At 46.2% G+C, this 22,533-nt stretch overlaps 1 protein-coding gene across 2 annotated transcripts in view; it reads right to left on the minus strand.

The window, feature by feature from the left end:
• Window positions 1-22,533, minus strand: part of IL13RA1 (interleukin 13 receptor subunit alpha 1) — a 441,624-nt gene that overhangs the window by 135,811 nt on the left and 283,280 nt on the right. The gene's annotated exons all lie outside the window — the stretch shown is intronic.

The following is a 22,533-nucleotide window of genomic DNA, read 5'->3' on the forward strand; positions in this document are numbered from 1 at the left end:
GGGTTTGTGTTAGGCTGGGAGGAGGTCCAGGGGGCAGGGGGTTCCAGGAGTGGCCTATGGCCATAGGTATTACCCTGGCCATGGGCACTCAATTGGTGGGTACATAAGTATTCTCTCCCCCTTCATATTCCATCTCTCCCTAGTTGTACTCCAATGCATTCGTTTTGACTTATAGGTGGCACAAAAGCACCACCATGTAGCCAAAAACTAAAAAGGAGGTCAAGTCTACCGACGCCTTTCCTTCAATCTGGAGCACCAAAGGATTATGACCAACAGAGGGAAAATTGAACTCTAGAATTCAGACTATGTACAGGATATTATTATATTACATCCTTCACTATTTCTCATGCAGTGATTTCTCCACACCTGATAACACCCATTACAGAAGATGATTAACTGAGCTTGGTTGCATAAAGGAAACAAATCAAACATTCTTAGAATATATCCAAAATTGCTAAACCACACCTAAGTCACTAAAGCGTCCGAGGACAACCCACATGATCTACTTTAGTCCACATCTGACCTCTTTCTATTGAGCGACCGACAGATGGGACCAAGGAAAAAATTACTCTGAGCATCCAGTAGACCTTCTGTGGAACACCATGTTTAGAAGACACTGAGATGTTTCGGAATACCACCTGTTTTACAGCACTGCGTAAATATGGGTGTTGCAATTTATAGCACAAAAAAGTCACGTTGTAATGGGAGGCATTGTAGATAAGCAGATGACGTAATCTCCAGTGCCCACCCCCTCGCCTCCGTCATACTGGAAGAATAGCAGAAAGACTATGTGCATGACACAAGGTATCATCTCAATACTGCACCAAAGATATGAGAGACATTATGCACTCAGACAGCTGTATCAAACGTATCCATACAATGATGTGGTAGAAGGATGTTTGCATACACCATTGGACATAGAAATCCATAGGTGACAACTGACAAGAGTAAAGTGGCGCTGTAAAGAGAAGACAAATATATGCAAATGATGTGTAATAAATAAGCGTAATCGCATATAAAGAGATGAAGAAATCATCTATGCAGAGAAGAAAAGTGAGATGAAACTCAGTGAATGTACATATGCAGAAACGCAAGGTAGATAAGATATATAGAAGCTTTCTGCAGTAGAAACTATAATCTGAGTGAAGTGGCCATAATGAAAAGATAGACATCGGATTGTGTTAAAACTACCTCAGAGACAAACCAAGGCTGCAGAGCTAAAAGACGCCGGAGAAACAGCTTTGTGCTAGTAACAAAGAATATCTGTTTGGCTGAGACTACGGATGACACAGCAAGACATCATTGGAAAGTACAAAGGGAGTTAACTAGTGGTTAGATGGATTTCTAAACTCTGACCTGGTGGGCAGAAGTTTAGGAGTCCACCCTAGTTTAGTGGAACTGGGGAACCTTCTGGACAAACCAGACCAATCTACGGTAGCTTAGCAGGCGGTCAAGACTAATGGCCTCATTATGAGGAACGCGGTAAAAACAGGGTCATTACTGTCATGGAGGAACTAGCAGGTCCGTGCTCATATAACGCCGCTAATAGTGGGTGATTACGAGTGCGCAAGCACGCTCAAACCCCCATTCTGGTAATGGGCATACCGGCATGGCGCTAAAGGCCCTCCAACCCCCCGAGAGCGCCATCACGGGACCCGCCGATAGCAACTCTGCCTAGGAGGCACCCCTTAATACCGACCCAGTAATAACATCATGTTAATACCGGGCTCGTAATACCAGACCCGGAAGTAATCGTGCCGGAACGGGAAATGCACCAGTGGCCATCTTTAAAAACAAAATCCATTGCAATCCTCCCAAACCACCAGTTGTGTTCAAGAGAGACCAGTGCTAATCCCTTAAACATGTCTAAGGCTACCAGGAAATCAACCCCCCGCCTGCGCAAAAAGCGGTTTTCAAATGAATAACTGACCATACTGGCGGACACCCTAGATGCCCATGCTGAGGAGATCAACCAGCAAAACCTGAAAAGGGAGGTGCAGCAACGCAAAAAGGAGATCTGGGAGGAGGTAGCCCGCAAGGTCTCGGCAGTTGCCAACACCCCACAGACAGTCAAGGACTGTAAAAAAAGGTGGGATGACCTCCGCCTCCGGGTACGGAACATCCTGGCCAGCAATAAGAGGGAGGCCATGGCCACAGGCGGGGGTCCCCACTCACCCACAAAACTTACATGCTGGGAGGAGACTTGTAGTAGCTTCATGCAGATGGAGTCCATCGAGGGATTTGGGGAGATGGAGACGGGTGCTGCAACATCTGCAGATGGAGGTGGGTGACCCTACAGATCCCTGTAGGGGAAACCATGATGTAGCACAAGGGATGTGGAAGAGAGTCTAGGCAAGACAATGCATGTCCCAACACACACATCAACATATCCTTGTCCAGATGGAGGCCCAAACCCTGCCACACTGAAATGCATGCTGAGTGCCAATCCCATTACCAACACACAGCCAACACACACGGACCGTGCCCATGTAATACATCCCACAAAGCCCAATAAAACGGCATGCCACCTGCCTTGCAGCATCCTTGCACTGAGACATCACGGCACATGCCAAAATGGCCCCTTCATACTACCCTGTGTGACACACCTGTAAGATATGAATGCATAATTCTCCACAGCACCATATGATGCATCTTGCATGTAACATCATCACTGATGCCCTGCATCTCTTCTACCCCCCCAGGCACCTATGGAGAGGATGCCAGTGTGGAGACAGCCACAAGGGCATCCACGTCCTGGCACAAGACCACTCACAAAGGCAAGACCACCTCCGGGGCAGCCTCACAGGCCACACCGAAGGCCAGAGCGAGTGGCCAGGCCATGCCCCACATGAGGGCCCCTCATCAACGCCTGACACCGGGAGCACGGAGCTGGCAATACCAGTGGAAGGCGAGGCCAGTGCCCCACTGAGCAACATAGAAAGTGCAGTGGAGGAGTTTGTGGCGAGGATGGACTCACCCATGTGGCATGTGCACACTCCCAAGCCCCGTGTCCACCCGCCAACCCCACACTCAGCCCTCACCCACCAGCAGCGTGGATCCTCTACTACATGATTCTGACCTCAGCAGCATCCCCGAGGACAGCACTGCCAATGCAGGCCCAGTTGCAGCACCCTCTACCACTGCTGCTCCCACCACCTACCTTGAGGCAAGGCTAGTGAGGGTGGAGGCCAGACAGGACTCTATGTTGGACCTTCTCCGTCAATATATTGCGGATGGGGAGGACACAAGGCATGAGATTGCCCAGGCCATAGCGGCGAACCAGCCGCCATAGCGGCAAACACACCCGCCGTCAATGCCTCTACATTGATGATGCGAGACAGTCTGGGGGCCATCACGCAGGTCCTCACCTCTATCCTGCTGCACATGCAGCAGCCACAACCCGCACCAGCCGTGCAAATCACCACAGCTTCCACCCCATCCACCACACTCGCTTCCTCTGCACCCACTTCCTCTGCACCCTCCAGCTCTGTGCGTCCAACAAGACAGAGTGTTAGGCACTCAGAAATGCTGCCCCCAGACAACAAGAAATCCAGGAAATAGTGGGGGACAACAATGGGAGTGGTGTATGGATGTGTTAGGGGAATTTCATTAGGGGGTTCTGGGAGTTCATTGGGGGTATGGGGATTTCATTGAGGGGTTTTGGGAGTTCATTGTGGGGTATGGGGATTTCATTGGGGGTTTTGGGAGTTCATTGGGGGGCATGGGGATTTCAATGGGGGTACGGGGAGTTTTGGTGTTGTGGGGGGTTGCACATTTCTGTAGTTGATATCAATACACCCGTTGTGTGAAAAATCATTCAATGCCTGGACATTGTTCATTTCGTGTGTATCCATTGAATGTATTACAGTGCACAGTACCCAACACCCCACATTCCCTGTGTGCATGTCCACGTGGACCCAGTGTACAATGTGTCACTGACACATATCTATCGACGTCCCTGTGGGTCAGAAGTATTCGTCAATCAGTGATTGGTCTACTGCACAGCCATCTTGTGCATCACATACTGGCAGGGGTGCTGCTTCTGCTCCGTCTTCATCCTCATCATCCTCACCCGGTGCAATGTCAGGTGCCAGTGGTACATTTCTCCGGATGCACATGTTGTGCAGCATGGCACAGGCCATGGTGATCTTTACCACCTTCTCAGGCCTATAAATGAGTGCTCCACCAGACCTGCTTAGGCAGCGGAACTGCGCCTTCAACAGGCCAAAGGTCTGCTCAATGACAACAAGGGTACGGGTATGTACCCGATAGTACTCCTCCTCATGGCTGTCCTGCGGGTTCCGCACAGGGGTAAGTAGCCACGGCTTCAAGGGATATCCTCCATCACTTGCAAGCGAATACAAATAGGTCTATGTGAGTCACCTTCAGGATTCACAGCCATGGCCCCAGCTATTTGCTGTTGACATGCACATGTCCCTGTATGTATGCACAAATATTATTTAGATGCATTCTATACTGCAATATGGTGTGGTAGTCTGGATGGTGTTGTACAGATGATGCAGGGTGAATTCTTGCAGGCTGATGCCGATGTACTGTGGTTGCAGGACAATGTTTTGCCTCACATATTTGCTGTGTATACTACACTGTGCAGGGTCACACTAGCCACATTGGCACAGTTGCAATCACGTTTAGTCATGCATTGCTTGACAAACCCATGGTGGCCAGGTTGTGCGTCTTACATGTTGTTATTGATATACGGCATTGGTCCAATGTGTGCCAGTGATGTGTCATGTTCGGGTTGGGAGGTTCAGGTCAGGAGTGTTTAGCTCTGCGTGCATTCTCCATTCACCGCCAATTCCCACCCAGGTGGAGTATGCATGCCCCCATTCCCACCCAGGTGGAGTATGCATCTCCCCCCATTCACACCCTGGTGAGTATGCATCTCCCCTCATTCCCACCCAAGTGGAGTATGCATCCCCCCATTCCCACCCAGGTGCAGTATGCATCCCAACACATCACAAGCCCGAAGCACTGCCATGGGCCTGTCAGGCAACTCACCAAGCAGCTAGGCACGTGGTCCAGCATGTCGCTCCATGTGACGGGATAGCATGGAGTTAAGCAGCACTATGGCATCATGTGTCGATCCAGGATATCGGGCGCACCAATGTGTGATGATCTTGCTGGAGTCGCATACCATCTGCACGTTGATGGAGTGGTATTGCTTGCGATTGCGGTACACTGTCTCTAGGGCATGGGAGACTACCAATTCTACATGGGTGCAGTTGAGGGCGCCAAAACAATTGGGCATGCCTGCCAGTGCATGGGAGCCTACTTTGGTGTCGGCTATCTCATGGGCAGTCCGTGGTAGGGATATCTGGGTGCTAGTGTGCTTCAGGAGGGCATCCAGCACTTGGGTCAGCATGCGTGAAAATAGTGGTTGTGAAATACCATGCAGCTGGCCCACTGTGTGCTGGTAGGTGCCTGTGGCGAGGAAGTGGAGCACAGACACCACCTTTTGTAGCGAAGGATGGCAGTGCGTATTTCTATGAGGCTGACAATGTCGTTGTGTATCATGTCCACTATGGTGGTGATGGTGTCCCGGTCCAACCAGTACAGGGTGTGGATCTGCTCAGGGGTTAGATTAAATGGACTGGGTCTGATGCAAGGGATTGGTGGCTGCCTACGAGGTACTACTGACTGCACTGGTGGTAATTGATGGCCCTGTCTCAACCTCCTCCTCCTGCGTCTCCTCTGTGCTGGCTGTTGCTGTGGCTGTTGTTGTAGTTGCTGTTGTTGCTATAGTTGTAGCACGATAGGCATGTCCTCCAGCCCCATTATTGCAACAGCTATTGGTAACATTTTGGTGTAGGATGGGGTGTGGTGTGTGGGTGTACTCCTTTTATCCTGGGACAGGCTCCATTGACTACACCTGTGGTGATTGTGTGCACCTGTGGCAGTTGCCTTGATTGCAGATTGCTGTTTATGGGTGGTACGCAATGCCTGTATGGCTGCCATCGTGCATGCCCTAATTACCGCCTTCAGGATGCCGGTAATTGCATGCCCGTGTGAGTTGTGATGTCCTCCTATTACCGGCATCCCGGTATTTACTCTGCGAAGGGGCGCATGTAGATAAAGAAGGGAGGGGAAGAGTGGTAAGAAAATGGAAACAGACAGATGACTACCGTACTAGGCCTGATTACATTTCTGGTAGAACTGTAGAAAAAGAAAAGGTGAGGGAGAGGGGTGCAGAAAGGGAGGGGAGGAACAAAACAAGCGACTATTGTACTAGGCGTGATGACATTTCAGATAGTGCTCGGTGGGTGGAACAAGTAAGGAGACAGACGAGGCTGCTATCATACTGGGTCCAGAGACAATTCTGATTGAGTTAGTGCATAGAAGATGAAACCACAGTATCAAGAAAACAGTTACCACACAGTCTTATTCACTATGTAACATATATACAACATGCGTTTAGCCTAATGCTGATGAGAGGAGAGAAAATAATCACAACCTGCAACAGAAAGGGGTAAGTTCAACACAGATATCGCATTAGGCAGTTCTTCGTAGTCAATCCCTAACTTATGTAGTCCGGCCCTAAGAAGTGAGAAGCCATGTGCTCAAAGTACAGCCGTGTGTTAACAGCACGTGGTCGTGCGTAAAGCGAAACGTGGGTTCTCTTCAGGGGTGGTTGAGGCGATGAAGAAAAAAGTCCTATTCCTAGAGGAGGGTCTACGCTTGCAGATAGAGCAACTTTCGGAGTTCGGGAGTAGCTGGGGAGAGCAGGCTAGCCCAACCAAGTTGAGTATCTTTTAAGGGATTCACGTGTGTAAAAACAGATGGATGTGCCGGGGGGCCACCGGTAAATGTGGAGACTACTCACTGACCCTTGACACAGTCCGGATCAAACTTTGCCAATCTCGCTAGTAGGTTTCACCCCTGCAGTTACATGACGCTCCGGCTCTCAGCGACTGCGGGACGGGACGATCGTCTGTGGTGGAACAGTAGCCTTTTCTCAGCTCTCGAAGAAAGGACAAGGATAGTTCTGGCGCAGAGCATCTCAGGACACGGTGGGGCACTCTCTTAAATCGCAACCCAGAGGAGCTAGGACAACAAGTTTTGGTGGGGGAGGGTCTAGTACCACAAGTAAGTGATTCACAAAGTCTCGAGTCTCAACTCGCGTTAGCAGCGTTCATGTACGGTACCCCAGGATCGAGCTGGAAAGTTCACTGGATGGCCCAGGAACACTTCCGAAGGGACTCTTTGCCAGAGTAAGCAGGAGGTGCAGAGAGTAGTTGTTCCCAATACTCCAAAGGGGCAAAGCGACCTTGCATGCCTTCTTGGTACAATGCAAAAAGCAGGGGTCCGACGGGACAACAGCGGGGTCAGGGTGCCAAATCTCCGACAGTTCCTCGAGTCTGCTCTTTCGTTAAGGATACTTGGCTCCTTCTGTACTTTAGTGTGAACTTTAGTTGATCGACATGGAATGGATGCAGAACCTCTTCTCTTATCCAAGATTTGTTTCACGCCCAAATCTCAGAAAGCCAATGGAAGATCTGCTTTCTTGCATGCATGCCAGGCATTGGCCAAACCCACACTGGTTTTAGTCATTCAGGCCTACCAGACATACTGGCAACAGTAGTGTGGATTGGGACCAGACAGTCCCAACCCTCTTTCTGGGCATTTGAACGCGTGACATGCAGGAGCCCGTGAAAGATGTGGTTTTCATGGGAGGCTGAATGCCCAAATAAGGAATACCCAGGTCTCTTGACCTGGGGGAAAGCAAAGGGACAAAATGGCCAAATGATAGAACAAAAGACTTTGTGGCATGGCGATTTTCGGCACTGGCCACAGTCTTGGGCCAAACGCAATACTTTAAAAGCAAACTGCTGCCACCAGTTCATCCTAGGCACACTTGTACAAACACCAACAAATCTTTAGAGGCTGGCTTTGGGCTATAAATCAAAAGCACCCCTATGCGTGGTACTGTAAGGTACATGGCACATAGATAAAAAGTTACCAAGAAATGGCAACATAGTCTAAGACTATGGGAAACATAGTTTCCCAGTACTGACAACCTGAAGGACGTGTCAATTTCCCCATAACAAATGATTGAACGCCCACAGGAGTGCAGCTGAAGGCTGTGATCCACTTGAAAGTCAGGTTAGGTGAGCCAAACAAAAAAACGTTTGGGGGTTCACAAATGGAGGGAAAACTGCACCTAGGGGAAATCTTTCCAAAGAACTAGGATAAACTATGAGCGAAGGACACATTTCACTTAGATTAAGCGAAAACATCTTCAAGTGTCAAGTATTGAACAATCAAGGATACAAAAAGCATATGTTAGATGGAGCCACCAAGTCTCTAGAGGCCAAAAGGCCAATAGCACTCAGCATAATTAAATCAAATAGCAATAAATAAAAGGAAGAAATTGACAGATTTGTGGTCTGCTAACACGTGGTGCAAGACCAGAAGACAAGGTCTATTCATTAAGCTCCAGACGAAAATAGCGGTGTACCATTACTCCCCTAAAGGTTCCAGAGAAGAACACAGCCAGCAAGGTCAACTACAAAGAGGAAGCCTGTGCTTAGGGCCTAACTCATGAGAGATGGTAGGCTAATTGACCAAAGTAAGCAGTGGCCTGATGTTGTTCTCCGCACCTTGGTTTCGTTTTGCTTACGTGCTGATAACGAGCCGAATATCCAACGATGGGAGAGTATGCCAACCAATCATAAAGGTCTATGTAGCAACATGCTATACAATGTTGCAGAAGCTAGTCCGTTGTTAGTATTTTGCAATAATCTGTATTATACATATTTAGAGGTAGTTGGAGGTGTGCCAACCAGGTAAGGGGCATCCAATGATGTTATTAACACGTATGCATACTATATGTATATATGTTCCCCAACCATTCCCTCCCCTCGGTAGGTTTTACTGTTTGCCACGTAGGATGACATCATAGCTGACAAACTTTGAAGTATAAAGCCTTTGTGTAATGAAAAAGTAACAGAGTGAGTGAGCTGCTATTTGTATGGTCACCGGATTTCCCTACTTTATTTGAGTTGACAATAAAGTAGTGCTTTGCCATATTCTTTGAGTCTGTCCGGTTATTTCGGTCCGAGATCATTTATTATGGTAATTGCATTCTGCGCATGCGAAACGCCCAAAGGTGCTACTGCACAGTATGGCCTCCACTTACAATGACTTATTGATCCACTATTTATAGTCTAGACTTCCAGACCTATATTCCAGCAAGAAAAACTCAAAGGTCCTAAGTCGGGAAGCGGGATTGCATCTGGGGGATGCAAGTGGTAGAAAGGATTGCAAAAGACAAATAATGCATTGTAATACTTGCAAATGCTCACAGGAATTGCTTTAAGGACTGCTCAGAAAAAAGTGGAAGGACTAGTATCCGCACTTTGAGAAAATAGACATGCATAAAAGATATTTTAGCAGCATGTGCTGTCCTAGTTAAAAGCCTTCAATCTGCATAGGCTGAGTAGCGGAAGTGTAGTCCTTGTGGCTCTAAAGCTGCCCATGGCAACCCTAGGATATTCCGAGTCACGCATGTGCCACATGTCTTCTGGATACACGAGTATGTAACATTTGCACTGGTGCAAAAACAGTGCAAATGTACTTAGCACCAGTTTTGCTGCTTAGTGAATATCGAATAGAGCAAACAGGTTTTGTCTCAATGTGTATTATACAACAACATTGGCACTTGGGCAACAATGAGCCAGACTTCTTTTTATTTTACTATATCTGCTGTGTAAAATAAAAAGAAATGTGTTCATTACATTTCTTTTTGTGTTGCACGGAACAACAGCCTGCTTACTTTTTATCCTAGTGAAACATTTTAAGATGATACGGATTGGGGCAAAACCTGTTTTAGACCTATTGCATAAACAGCAACATGGATGCTGAAGTAATTTGCTCTTTTTTTGCACATTGTAACAGTTCAGATAATCTGTTAAAAGATAGTTCATTTGGCCGTGTAGAGGTCTGGAGATAACAGCACTCCTATTTAAACACCGTCCTGAAGAAGCGCCATCTTTGAGCATGAAACACATGAAGGTGGTTTGATTCTCACACACTGACTTATGCTACAGGACTTTGGAATATACACATCATTTGCATACATGTATCTTCTTGCCTGATTTGACAGTAATACTAACTTTGTGGCTGACTACTTTGGCTTAAACTATTTAGGTGCACGTCTGCTCCACCTACAAATCTGCTTTAAGGACTGGTCAGTAGAGATCTGCTATAAAATCATCACCTATTTTCTAAATAATAATATCTGTAATATCAGTTTTGTTGGGCTTGTTATGGAAGAGCCTGTGTTCGTTCTATGCACGCCCGCTTTAGCACAGGTGAAAGTTGATAGCGCCACGTTGCACCGAGCGGGTCCTGTGTGATCATAAGCATCACTGCACACCATAGTGTATGAATATCAGCTATAGTTATTAGCACAGACTTGCAGCTAACAGCTGAGGGTGCAAGCCAGACTAACACCAGAATTAACCCGGCATACGTGTGACGCAGCATGCTTTGTTCAGGCTCTGGCACTAGCACCGGATTACAGCCCTTGACCTCCAACATGTCACTATACGAGTGGAGTGTGGAGCATCAAACAAAGGGCGATCTGGTGCTCTGTTTTAAATAGGGGCTGAGGAATTTGTTAGTGGAAGCTGTGGCAGAATTAGTGAGGCATTTTCAGGAAAGGATGGACACCTTATAGTCAATCCTATGACAGAAGAAATAAGCACCCAGATTATCAATGAGAACCCGTCCGCGAAGGGGACCACCAAAAAGGAGAGCCTTCAGGGGATTACCACGACCCGGAAGGGTATATCCTCTTCTACTCCCCCGTGTCCATGTTACGGGGTAGAGCAGAAGGCCCCAGAGGTTGCTGACGCCTTTGGTAAGCTTAAGGAAGCCTTTGCCCAAAGGGATGCAGTGCTAAACTTCCTGACCCCCTCTCCAGGGGAGGGCAATATGGGTGATACAGATGAGGAAGCCGCCTGAAGTATCAGCATCCTCACAAGAAGATGAAAATAAACAAGCCCCCGTCGGAGGCAAGAGGGCCAGGAAAGAAAAGCACCTGGAGCCTCTGGAGGCAGATTTTTCAGACATGTTCCACCCAGATGACATCAGGAACCCCAGGTCCTCGAGCTGGAATCCATCTCCGAGGGTGGCCAAGCATGGCTCAAAGGATTCGGAAAGCCATCAATAAAGATACAAAGGTGTGCATGAGATCGGAGTGCCCAAGGCTGGATCTGGCAGGGAAAGTAGAAAAAAAACCAAACTCGATCAGGAAATGTTGACATTTGTCAGTAAGACATCGAAAGATCTCAGAAAGGACGTGGACAGGTCCTGGCAGAGCTGTCAGTAGAAGCTGTTGGACATCAGAGGCCCATTATCATAGATTATGGATGTAGCAGTGAGAGCTCGATACACCGGAGTGGAGGTGCAGGTAGAGACCTTGGCTAGTTGGGCGCAGAGGGCAGTCTGCTTCCGAGGGAACGCTAACTGCGCCATATCTTCAGCGAGACATAGGCGCCTCCTACCGAAGATCGATCCAAAGATGAGCGATCTTGCGACCTATGAAGCAGGAGATGCAGCGCAAGGCCTTTTGTTTGGAGAGGACTTTTGGAAAGAGATGGGGAGGCACATACACCTCCCTTGAGAAAATGCAATCATCCATAAAGATCTTCCCGAGCAGAATTTTTACAAGGACCGGCCGGTATCGGGGTCTAGCAGCTGGTCGCTTTGCATCCTCCTGAAGACCCCAGGGTGTCAGGGCCCACTACTGGAAGTCCAGGCACCAAGACTCCTTTATCCCCTCCAGAGGGAGAAGTGCTAGAGGCCCGAGAGTGAGGGGAGTAGGCAAAGCCCAAGGAGCAGCCTCAGGCGATGCATGGGTTTTGCAGACTATTCAGGGGTTCAGGCTACAATTGGTGCAGGCCCCTATCCAGACATCAAGGCCAAACCCCATGGTCAGACTGCAAGCGGAGGAAGCACTCGTCCAGAGCGAGCTCAAACAACTCAGAGACAAAGAGGCAATAGAGCGGGGCAACGCACCATGGCCACGTTTTGTCAGCAATATGTTCCTGGTTCACAGGAAAGAGAAGGTGCGGCCATGGATAAACCTAAAGGAAATCAACGGCTGGGTGAGTTACTGGCACTACAAGATGGAAGGCATTCACCAGCTGTGGGACATTTCCCAGGAAAAGCGACTGGCTGGCCAGAATAGACCTGAAAGATGCATATCTGATGGTCCAAGTGGCAACAGCAGATCCCCCGTACCTAGCATTCTGGTGGGAAGAGCTATTCTTGCAATTCAAAACACTGCTTTTCGGTCTATTGTCAGCCCCATGGGCGGTTACCAAACTTGTGAGGCCAGTAGCGGCAGCCATCAGAGAGAAGGGCATTTGCATAATAATTGACCTAGACAACATCAGGAGGATGGCAGACAAGGAAACATCATATCAGATAGAATGGGTAAAAATAACTCCTATCATCTCTAGGCTTCCTAGTGAACAGAGAGAAGTCAGACATGTCCCCTTCCAAAGGGATAGATTTCCTCGGCTTCGAAGTGGACACGTGGAAAGTGATGCTGGAACAACCAGTGAGGAAGATTCGACCTATCAAGAATGAGCTCCGGGCATGCCTCGACAAAGAGGTCATGTCTCTCCGCTCCCTAACGAGAATAGTGGCCCTGCTGGCTTCCTCCATTCAAGCAATATTCCCAGGGCCCCTGCATTACAGAGTCCGGCATAGGCTGAAGATCAAGCATCTTCAGCAGGGACTGAGATCTCATCAGTTAGTGCCTCTCGACCAAGATTCACACACAGAACTGATTTGGTGGTTGCAGAACATGGAAGCATGAAACAGGAATCTTCGGAGACCATCCAGGCTTGGTCAAAGAATCAGACGCCAGCAAAGTCGGCTGGGAGCCCAATGCAGCACTTTCTCAACCAGAGGGAAATGGGCATCCAGAGAACTAGAGCGACATATGAACTCTCTAGAACTGTTAGCTGGATCGTTCGGGATCAAGGTTTTTCTGAAGGACAGGTTGAACTGCATCCTTTTGAGGATGGACAAAATATCAGCAGTCATGAACATAAATCATATAGGCGGAACAAGGTCCAGACTCCTCGTGGAGCTGGTGAAAGATTTTGGCATTACTGCCTGCAAGCTGGGATTTCGGTCACGGGCAAGTATCTCACGGGGTCTCTTAACATGGTAACGGACTGGAACTCCCGTTATCCGAGGGACTCCAGCGACTGGAAGCTGAACAAAAGCATTTTCCAGAGACTGGACCATTTTTGGGGGCTGATCCATATAGATCTTTTCGCGTCCAGTATCAATGCTCAAACGCCCAGGTTCTTTAGTTGGAGACTGGACTCCAGTGTGCGATTTGGACAGACGTGTTCCTGCAGGACTGGAGCGGGGGTGTACATTACGCATTCCCTTTGTTTGTGATGCTGAGCAGTGTGCCGGTGAAAGTACACAGATAGTGATCCTTGCGCCCGTTTGGAAATCGCAAGTTTGGTTTCCAGCTCTGATGGAACTTTCCTTGGATTTCCCGCGAATTCTTGGATTTTCCCGTCAGACGTACGACTGCTCACAGACCCAGTTGGGCAGTGTAATCCTCAGAGTGAGGGATGCGCTACCGTTGATGGCCTCCAGGTTGTTGGGAGTAGGTGGGCGATGCCAGGCATTTCGAGCCCAGATGCCAAACTCAACTCGGACTCCTGGGCCCCATCCTCTCCCAGGAGCTACAACACGGTGTGGCACAAGTGGCAGAGCTGGTGCGTAAGGAGAGGTATTCCTCCAGTTTCGCCCCTGTAGTATTGGTCCTCAATTTTCTGGCCACCTTCCTGGATGAGGGCAACGCCTTGAGGACAGTAGGTGTTTACAGATCAGTCGTATCAGCCGGACACACTGTAGTGCACGGCGCGCCGGTGGGAGAACACCCAGCGGTAGTGGGACTCATGAAAGGAGCATGTTTCTGCATGCCTCCAGCACCAAAGTACACACATCTTTGGGATGTGACCATGGTGCTGAAGTTTCTAGGTGACTGGCCGGCAAATGGGTATCTCTCAATAGCTCAACTGTAGGGGAAATTAGCAATTCTCCTTTGTCTAGTATCGTCTAGAAGTGTCTCTGATGTCAGAGCACTGGAGGTGCATAGAAAAGTATATGGTCCGGATGGTGTGACCTTCACCTTAGCTAGAAGGACTAAGACAAATTCCTCCTCCATCTCATACCCGTATATGCCCGGGCACCCGCAGTTGTGTATTCCGTCCAGAAGAGCATCGTCCGGCAGGGTCTTCTCAGTTGCTTATCGCGTGCTGGTGGCTGTTTAAAGCACCCTTCCTGCTGCACAATCTCTCAAACCCACCTAGCAATGGTGGCAGTTGCTACTGCTTTAAGTGTGCCATGTATTTGGACAGTTATGGAGTTGCAGTTCAGAGCGCCCAAAGAAACAGTGGAGTTAGAGACATGATGTAGTCAAGAGGATACAGACAGGAAGTTTATTGGACTACAAAAATGGACTAGAAGAAAGTGAATTGTAGTTTTTCAAAATAAAAATATAAAAGTAGAACTTTAAAAAAGAAGTTGTTGGTTTTTTCTTTATGAAGTGTTGACACTGCTGAAGAGTAGATTAAAGAAGTTGAAGCATAATGCTCGCCTCCATGCGTTTAACAGAATCAAGACTCCCTGCACTACCAGCAGTGGTAATCTTCATTCCTTTCTTCTAAAATAGCTTTCCGTGACACATTACTGCTATTAACTGATAAGGAACTGTTATTGGTAGTATGTTTCTTGTGTGCACGGTTCGAGTTTAACACACGAGAGCAAGCATCTGCATGTTATTATTTATTTTAAAGCACAAAATGAAATGGTTTTTAGATGCATGTCAATAAACTACTTAGCCTACTTGTCTGCAATACATTACAAGCTGCATATTTGCTTTTCTTTAATTCAAACAGATGCTACACTGATTATATGTATCAGCAACGGAAACATCACTTAAATTACGCAAAATACATGGTATTAAAGGGGATGACCATGTATGGGTAGGTATTTTAAAGAATAAAATGCCCAAAGACCAGATTTCCTTGAAGGTTAAAGTGGACAAGGGTGGATTGAAAGTCTAGAATACTCATTGATGGTGAGGTTCTTGCGCTGAAGTGGTTGTGGTGCATGACTGATTTTTCCACCTCCTTTTCCTTCCTTTACGGCCGGGAACAGTTACATTGGGTGGGATGTCTTTGTCTGTAACCACCCGAAAGTTGCAGGAGAACAGTGTTTATGCAAATAAGGGTAGATCAATGCCTCTTTAAAGTACCAAATCATAGATTCTAGGATCTGAAGATAGAGTGTGTGTTGATCATGAGGAAGTGTACTCTTTTGTCCTCAAGTAATCCTCTCCCTGTTGTGCCTTGCAGTCTTGATTTCTGTTGTTGCTGGGCTAAAATATATCCATTTTGTTGTTAACCATGCATAATGTGTGTCCTTTCTTAGTTTCTCTGTTGTGCTGACCTCACAGAGCTGTTCAAGAGGCTTTGTTTGAGTATTGATATTCTTCGATTCGTTTTTCTGAAGGACTGTGGCTTGAAGCGGTGTGGCTGTGCTTGTCCCCTGTCTTTATGAAGTATCCAGCTGCCAGATTTCTAATGGAATTTTGGGATGGATCCATGTTGCTGGAAGGCATTTGGGTCGGTTCGGATTTTTATTGAGAAAGAGGACTGGGTAGCATGCTGTTTTTTTCCTGGCAAGTTTAGCAGTATTTGCAGAGTGGTTAGATATTCTTCAGTGCCTTTTTTTTATTTATGTTCTGCTGTGGCTCCATGACTAGTTATCCTTGGTTCTCAGTATTACATTGGGAGTAGATTCAAGTCATGTGGGTAGTTTGAGGTGTGATCTTTGGTCATATTATGCATGATGAATGACTGAATACTGTGCATGGGGTAAGGTAGGGGCACCTATCCTCACTCGCATTATACGTACTATATCTAACATTTCCGTTGACATATAAAAATATTGAGTGCTTCCCCTTTGTTGACTAACAGAATCCAATTTAGAGTAACTGCATTTGTAGGTAAGATGACAGAATCCCATATTCTGTTCCAGCTTTAACTTCAAACTAGCTGGGTTACCCAGCGTTCCCTGTGTCCTGATCGAGTTGTGTCTCATGTGCCCTGGAGGATGTTGCTCTTGACCTCGTCAGCAAGTCTTGCTTCAGTTTGCTCTGGTGTCTCATGTGCCCTGGATGATGTTGCTCTCGTCCTCATGTCAGCAAATCTTGCTTCAGTTTGCTCTGGCATCTCATTTGCCCTGGAGAAAGTTGCTTTTGTCCTCTGGTCAGCAAGTCGTGCTGCTGTTTGTTGATGTGTTTCAGAAGCTCTTGATATTGATTTTCGCTTTGCATCAGATGGAGCTTTTCCAAGTGATGTTCGTTTTTGTGCATGTTTCAATCACTCAATGTTTTCAGCACATTTGAGAAAGTGTCCAAGAATGATGGATTGTGCTCTCTTCTCGTAACTGTAACCTTGCCATTTCCCACATTCCACGAAGCCAACTAGTAGCCATCGCTGGAAGTTCACCTCCAGTTCTGAGCCACAAATGCGAGGCATTGTGGGTATTCAAATTAGCTCAAATGCAAACCTTTTTCTCCAGGAAATTGTCTTTGTCTAAGAGAGCAGTACTACTTTATACACAGCTTAATCAACCCAAGACAGATATTTTCAAGGCTGCCAGTCAAACTAAATATCTGGTTCCACCCTTATTAGGGATCATCAGTGCAGTATAGTCCTGACAGCCTTGTGGTTGGAGCATTTGGCCATGTTTCCACAACACCAGGAAAGTTATGGTGGGTTTAAAAAGGTTTGGAAAAAAACTTTTCACCTGAAATGTGAAAGTAGGAAAGTCCATTTGAGCCAAGTCACACATTCCACAACGCCACTTAGTACCCATCGCTGGAAGTTCACCTCCAGTTCTGAGCCACAGCAGCAAGGCATTGTGGCTATGCAAATTAGCTAGAGTGCAGTGCTACTTTATACATAATGTATACATAGCTTAATCAGCCCAAGACAGACATTTGCAAGGCTGCCAGGACAACTACACACCTTGCTTCACCCTTATAAGGGATCATATATATATTCTATATATGTTCTTCTTGTCAACGCGCAAGTATTCTTCAAGTCTGCATGCATGTGTCCTTCATGTCTATGTGATAATATTCTTTGTGTCTATGTACTCTTCATGTCTACGTGTACTTGTGTCTGCTATGTGTGCTTCGTGTGTATGCATGTAGCCATTTAGTCATTATCTATGTATATAGTAACAATTACCTGATACCCTACTTGTCAAACCATCTATTCTATTCTTGAAGGCACCTTCATGGTTTTAGTTTGTTTCATCTTGTATCCCTAGACTCTTGGGATGGCAGGGCTGTCTCAGCTGGTATTGTTTCTCACCTGGAGGGTACTGGCGAGGGGCGGGTACAGGAAGCGGTACTTGCATACTCATCTGAGTAAGGGCAGTAGGTGTTACCTGCATGTTCATCTGCCCCATTACAAACATAAGGATGCTCGCTGGAGAGCGGTCTCGTACTGGGGTATCGGATGGTAAAGAAGCCAGACTAGTGGGACGACCGTTAATAAATGGATACAAAAAGGTAGGGAACAGCACACACCTCTGCCTACACCTTTTTCAAACAGGACAAAAGCAGTTCATTCTCCACCGCAACCCCATCTAATAGAAACTGTATTGCTGGTGTGGCTGGATCAATCAGAGTAAGGAATCTGGTATTCACCAGGCTCATTAAGGTTGACCACAGTATATCCCTAAGGACTGCATCAAACGCAGCCCATCAGTCGATGATTGCCATGTAAGGAGTATGTTTCCTAAGACTGAAATATGTCTCAGCCAAAAGATGGTGCCTAAACGCTTGACCAATAGTGCCAGTCTTCCTCTTATAAATGGCAGATGGCATTTTTAGCCATCATTCTATTCATCCAGATGGTCCAATAAAACATTCCATAACAGTTTGTGCAATCTAGGAAGGAAAAAGCCATTTTTTATATATGGGATCTTACCCCATTAAGGAACTGTAATGAATCTATGTAAGTATGGAACCCATAAGGCCATTTCCTTTTTGAAGAAATGAGTCAGGATACCATCTGGTCCCGGTACGTGAGGCTATTTGAATCGCCTGCTGGGTCAAGATGAGGGGCTCGATGCCATGTGCTAGGGCAACAATATTTTTATGAAAGGAAACTAAAGTGGGAGAACCACTCTCTTTCAGATACACCAGACTCAAGAAGCGCTCTCTAGTCATTATGGCCCTTAGGGAGCATTTTCCAGAATTCCCTTACTGTCCTTTGTCTCAGATGCAGCTATCAGTGTTTACCAATTTTACATCACAACAGCAGGCTTTTTAGTCTTTGTCAGTGTGTGGAATTCTCACGCACAGCTGGGGCTTTCCTTACTTTTTTTGGTCTAACTGTTAAGTAGTGTCAATAGCCTAGATTTAGATTTCCTACACTCCTTATAAGAATCCTTCTTAAATAACCTGTAAAGAAGGTTTTTTCAAAAAAGGATTGAGGAAAGCAGACATTAGGGAGAAGGACTTTAAAATGTGCTCAAAAGCAGTGGGAACTGAACTGAGCACTTTTTCTAAAACAAGAAGGAAGTCAGTGTAGATCGTGAGCAAGTCTTGGCACAGGTCAATATCTTCCCTAGATCTTTCTGTTATGTTGTAGGCTGTCACTTATGATACATGACAGTAGAAGGAGACGTGTGTGCTGCATTCGGAAAAGGCACGAAATTCAGCCGAGGACTCCATGACATGCTGTTTACACTGTTCAATGTTTCAGTAGGATGGCAGTGAGGGCAGATGCCCTGTGAACCACAAAGAATGGCCCAGGTTGCATAGTAGTCATAGAGGGCATAATGGAACCAAACGGCTTCAAGGAGCACACTGTCTCTGGGCCGCTGAAAAAGTATTACCCCCCGGATGCCAGAAAATGAAAGATAGTACAGGTGAAAGTGCCTAAAATATTCATCTACTGCAAGATTATTTGAGAGCCGGAGTCTTTCTTGGGTAAGGATTCCACCTGAGTGCCCTTACAAAACTTGGTTGAAATGGTGTAAGTACCCCGAATGGGATATTTGAGGCGGGTTCATAAACCCATGAACAAGGCAGAGCTAATTGCTGGCATCTACAGGTTTTGAACTCAAGTACAGACAAGACATTTGCTGCAGGACAATTGCTCCTGACTGAGGTTGTAGAAGGAATGAGGCAGAGACAAATGGGTAATGTGTGTTTATTGTGGGTGTATTTAGTACTTGTTCCACTTATGTTTGTCTCCACTGTAACACTGATGAAATAAATAAAACAAATATGTTATTTCTTTTTTATTAAAATGATTTAGTTTGTTACAAACTTTTCATTTCATTTTTGAAAACTCAGTGATACACAAAATTATAAAATATAACAGTTCAATTGAGAGCTAGAGAGAGTAGATAACATTTAAAAAAAAAAAAAAAAAAGGAATGTAGAGACAATAAGAAGATCTCTTGTTAACACTTTCGGCATCAATTAGGCCAGTCGTCAGTATCTTCACTTGGCTTTCTGTTGAACTCCAGGCTGCAATCCCAAGATATGTTGTAAGTATTGAGCTATCGTGAAAATTAGTTTGTTTTCGCGTCCGTTCAATAATAAAGACCAACGCATATCCGTGTCCATCTGTTGACTCGATATTTTGAAATAGTTACCAAAATTCAGTCTCTTGGTCGTTAATTCTGGGCAGATCATTACTAGATGATAAATTGTTTCTGGTACTTCTCTATCTTTACAGAAACGACAATAGTAGTCACTTTTCGGGATTTGTCATATCATTGCCAGTTTGTCTCTTGTAGGTAAGTTATTTAAACAAATTGCCATGTACACTGTACGGACATTGTTATCAGGAAACTGTTCCATGTACTTCGGAATTTTGTTTAGTGCTCGAATGTCCAATTCACTTTGAAGATTTCTTAAATATAGGGTTTTGGCATGACATGTTCGGATCCAGTCGTTATTTGCTAATTTGCGTTTTGCATGTTGTGGTCTGTTCATATGTTATTCTGTATCATCACACTGGACATTTTTATCTTGGGAGGCACAAATGGCCAAGAGGGCTGCACAGATCATTGAAACGTATTCAGGCGCATGGGGGGTGAGTGGCAGCCTGCAAGTGCCCTTGAAAGAATACTAGTGCATACACATTGAGTGGGGGGGGTGCATACAGTCAGCAGTCGGTCTGAGTATGAGTGGAAGAGAGGAGGGGACCGAGAGTAGGATTGTTTAATCTGCAGCTGTGATTTTAGAAAGTATGTGATGACTTCCCAAAAGCTTCGGAAGCAAGTGTTGTGTGTAGAGTAGTACATGCCAACAAACCCCTTACATTCTGGGACATACAGTCATCTAATGGCAAAATAGAAACGCATCCGTGAGAGTGTGTCACACACATGCAATAATAAATACTATTTGCTGCACCTATTTCCAACAGCTTGGGGTGACAACCATGTGACAGGGCATTCAGCAATCAGTCAGTTATGAATGGGTGGGGGAGCGGAGGGGAGTGTGGGGAGAGCCGCTTCAGCTGCGCAGCTCTTTTGGAGATGCTGAACCTGGGGGGAAGTGGGGTTCATCAAAAAGTGGAGATTGATTCTTTGTAGAGTATAAGGTGCCTTCTCATACATTTGTACAAACTCAGTATGTGTGTGTTGTGTGTTTTACACACAATATGCCCTATGCATTTCGGGACATTCAGTCATCTAATGGTAAAAACATATATACAGTTGTAAGGGTGTTTCTTGGAGGGAAACAGAAACAAAGGCACCAATAACAGTACATACAGTACAATACAACCCAATGGGGGTCATTACGAGTTTGGAGGCAGCCATTTTGCTGTTAGCACCATGGCTGCCTCCAAACCCGGGTCCGGTGTCTCTGAATGGGGACTTACCGGTCATTCCAACCTTGGAGGATCCGGTAAGTCCCCATTCAGAAAACCATTCCCTATTCCCATTTTAGCCCCAATAGGGCTCAATGGGAATGGGGAAGGAGCTAATAACGGGCCTGCAAATTGCGGGCCGTTATTAGCTCCATCGTCCCTTAACGGGTCCCGCTAAGAACGGATGGTCTGACCAGCCGTTCCTGGTGGGACCTGCTAAGGGACCTCGGAATATGGCAGTATGGGGTTAACGGCACCGGCATCCTTACCGGTGCCGTTAACCCCCTACCGCCATACTCGGAATGAGGCCCAAAGTGTTTATGAATAAGTGACTGAACACATTCAGAGGTGTCTGGGTTAATTAGAATAAATAAAACCACACACAATAAAAAGCAGGTGCTAAATTGACAAAAGAATAAACGATGCAAGTGTTAAATTTATAGTTTGCTGAATGCCTTCAAAATAACATTGGTGGAATGGATTAAAACCTGAGACCCAGTTCATTTACAGGCCACCCAGTAAATGTTGGCACTAACCAAGTGTGAACCCTGGTCCACAATCTAGAACCGGTACAGAAAACAAGGCAGCCCAGTAGGTATATGTGCTTTAAAGGATGCCTACACCACACTTTCCTTTGCTTCAGAGTGTGTTCGTGGCCGTGGCCAACACATGAAGGTGTGGGTGCTTTGACCCCTGTTGAGTGACAAGTAGCCACCTCGCAGTGAAATGATAAACCGGGTCAGGAAGGCTGTGTATAGCGAATATCAGAGATCATTTGGGCTGAAAATAGTGCCGACATGTGTTGGTGAGTTGGCATATACGGCAGATAAAAAGGAGTAAAATGTACACATGTTGCTCTCATTCACAAAAATCAAATGGTGTAATCCTTGGCCCTAGAAGGCCAAAACAGATGGTGCCTATGTGGGACTTGCAAAAGGGTTTGGGTATTAAAACTGATTATCTGAGGCTGAGGTTAGCAAACTTACATCAATATTGTATAGAGCAAAACTGGAAATAAGAATGCTACAATCTATGAGAGGTAATGTAACATTATATATAAACTTCAATGAAACAATGTTTTAATCTTGCTGACATAAACACGTAAGAATAAAAAATGTACTTTAAATTGCCCTGTGCTTAATAATGTGATACAGGTAAATTGGGATACTATTATCATTCTGGACTCCAGGGGAAGCTGTACAGTGGATGGAACTTCCTAGTTCTGCGACCATTCATGGCTGTCACGTTCTTTGCCACTATTATCGTGAGGCTGTCCCCAAACTCAGTCTCAAGCCGGACCGATTGTCCAGCAATGTGTTCCTAGACTGGGGGAAGGAGGCACAATGGCGAGCAGGGTGGAGGTCAAGAGCATGGAAGCCTAGTCGTGCCTGTTACGTGAGCCCAAAGCCCAGGGTCTTTTCCATGCACACTGCCCTTCTCCTCTTCTTGCCTTGAGGGGAAGGAGGGCATAATCAAGGTGTCAGCATGCAAGGCACAATATGTTGTTTGACATTTCTATGAAGTAGTGCATTTTAACTTATTATGTGAATGTTAATTG

The sequence above is a fragment of the Ambystoma mexicanum genome, chromosome 5p (assembly GCF_040938575.1).
Source record: "Ambystoma mexicanum isolate Mex_15411 chromosome 5p, UKY_AmexF1_1, whole genome shotgun sequence".
NCBI lineage: Eukaryota > Metazoa > Chordata > Amphibia > Caudata > Ambystomatidae > Ambystoma > Ambystoma mexicanum.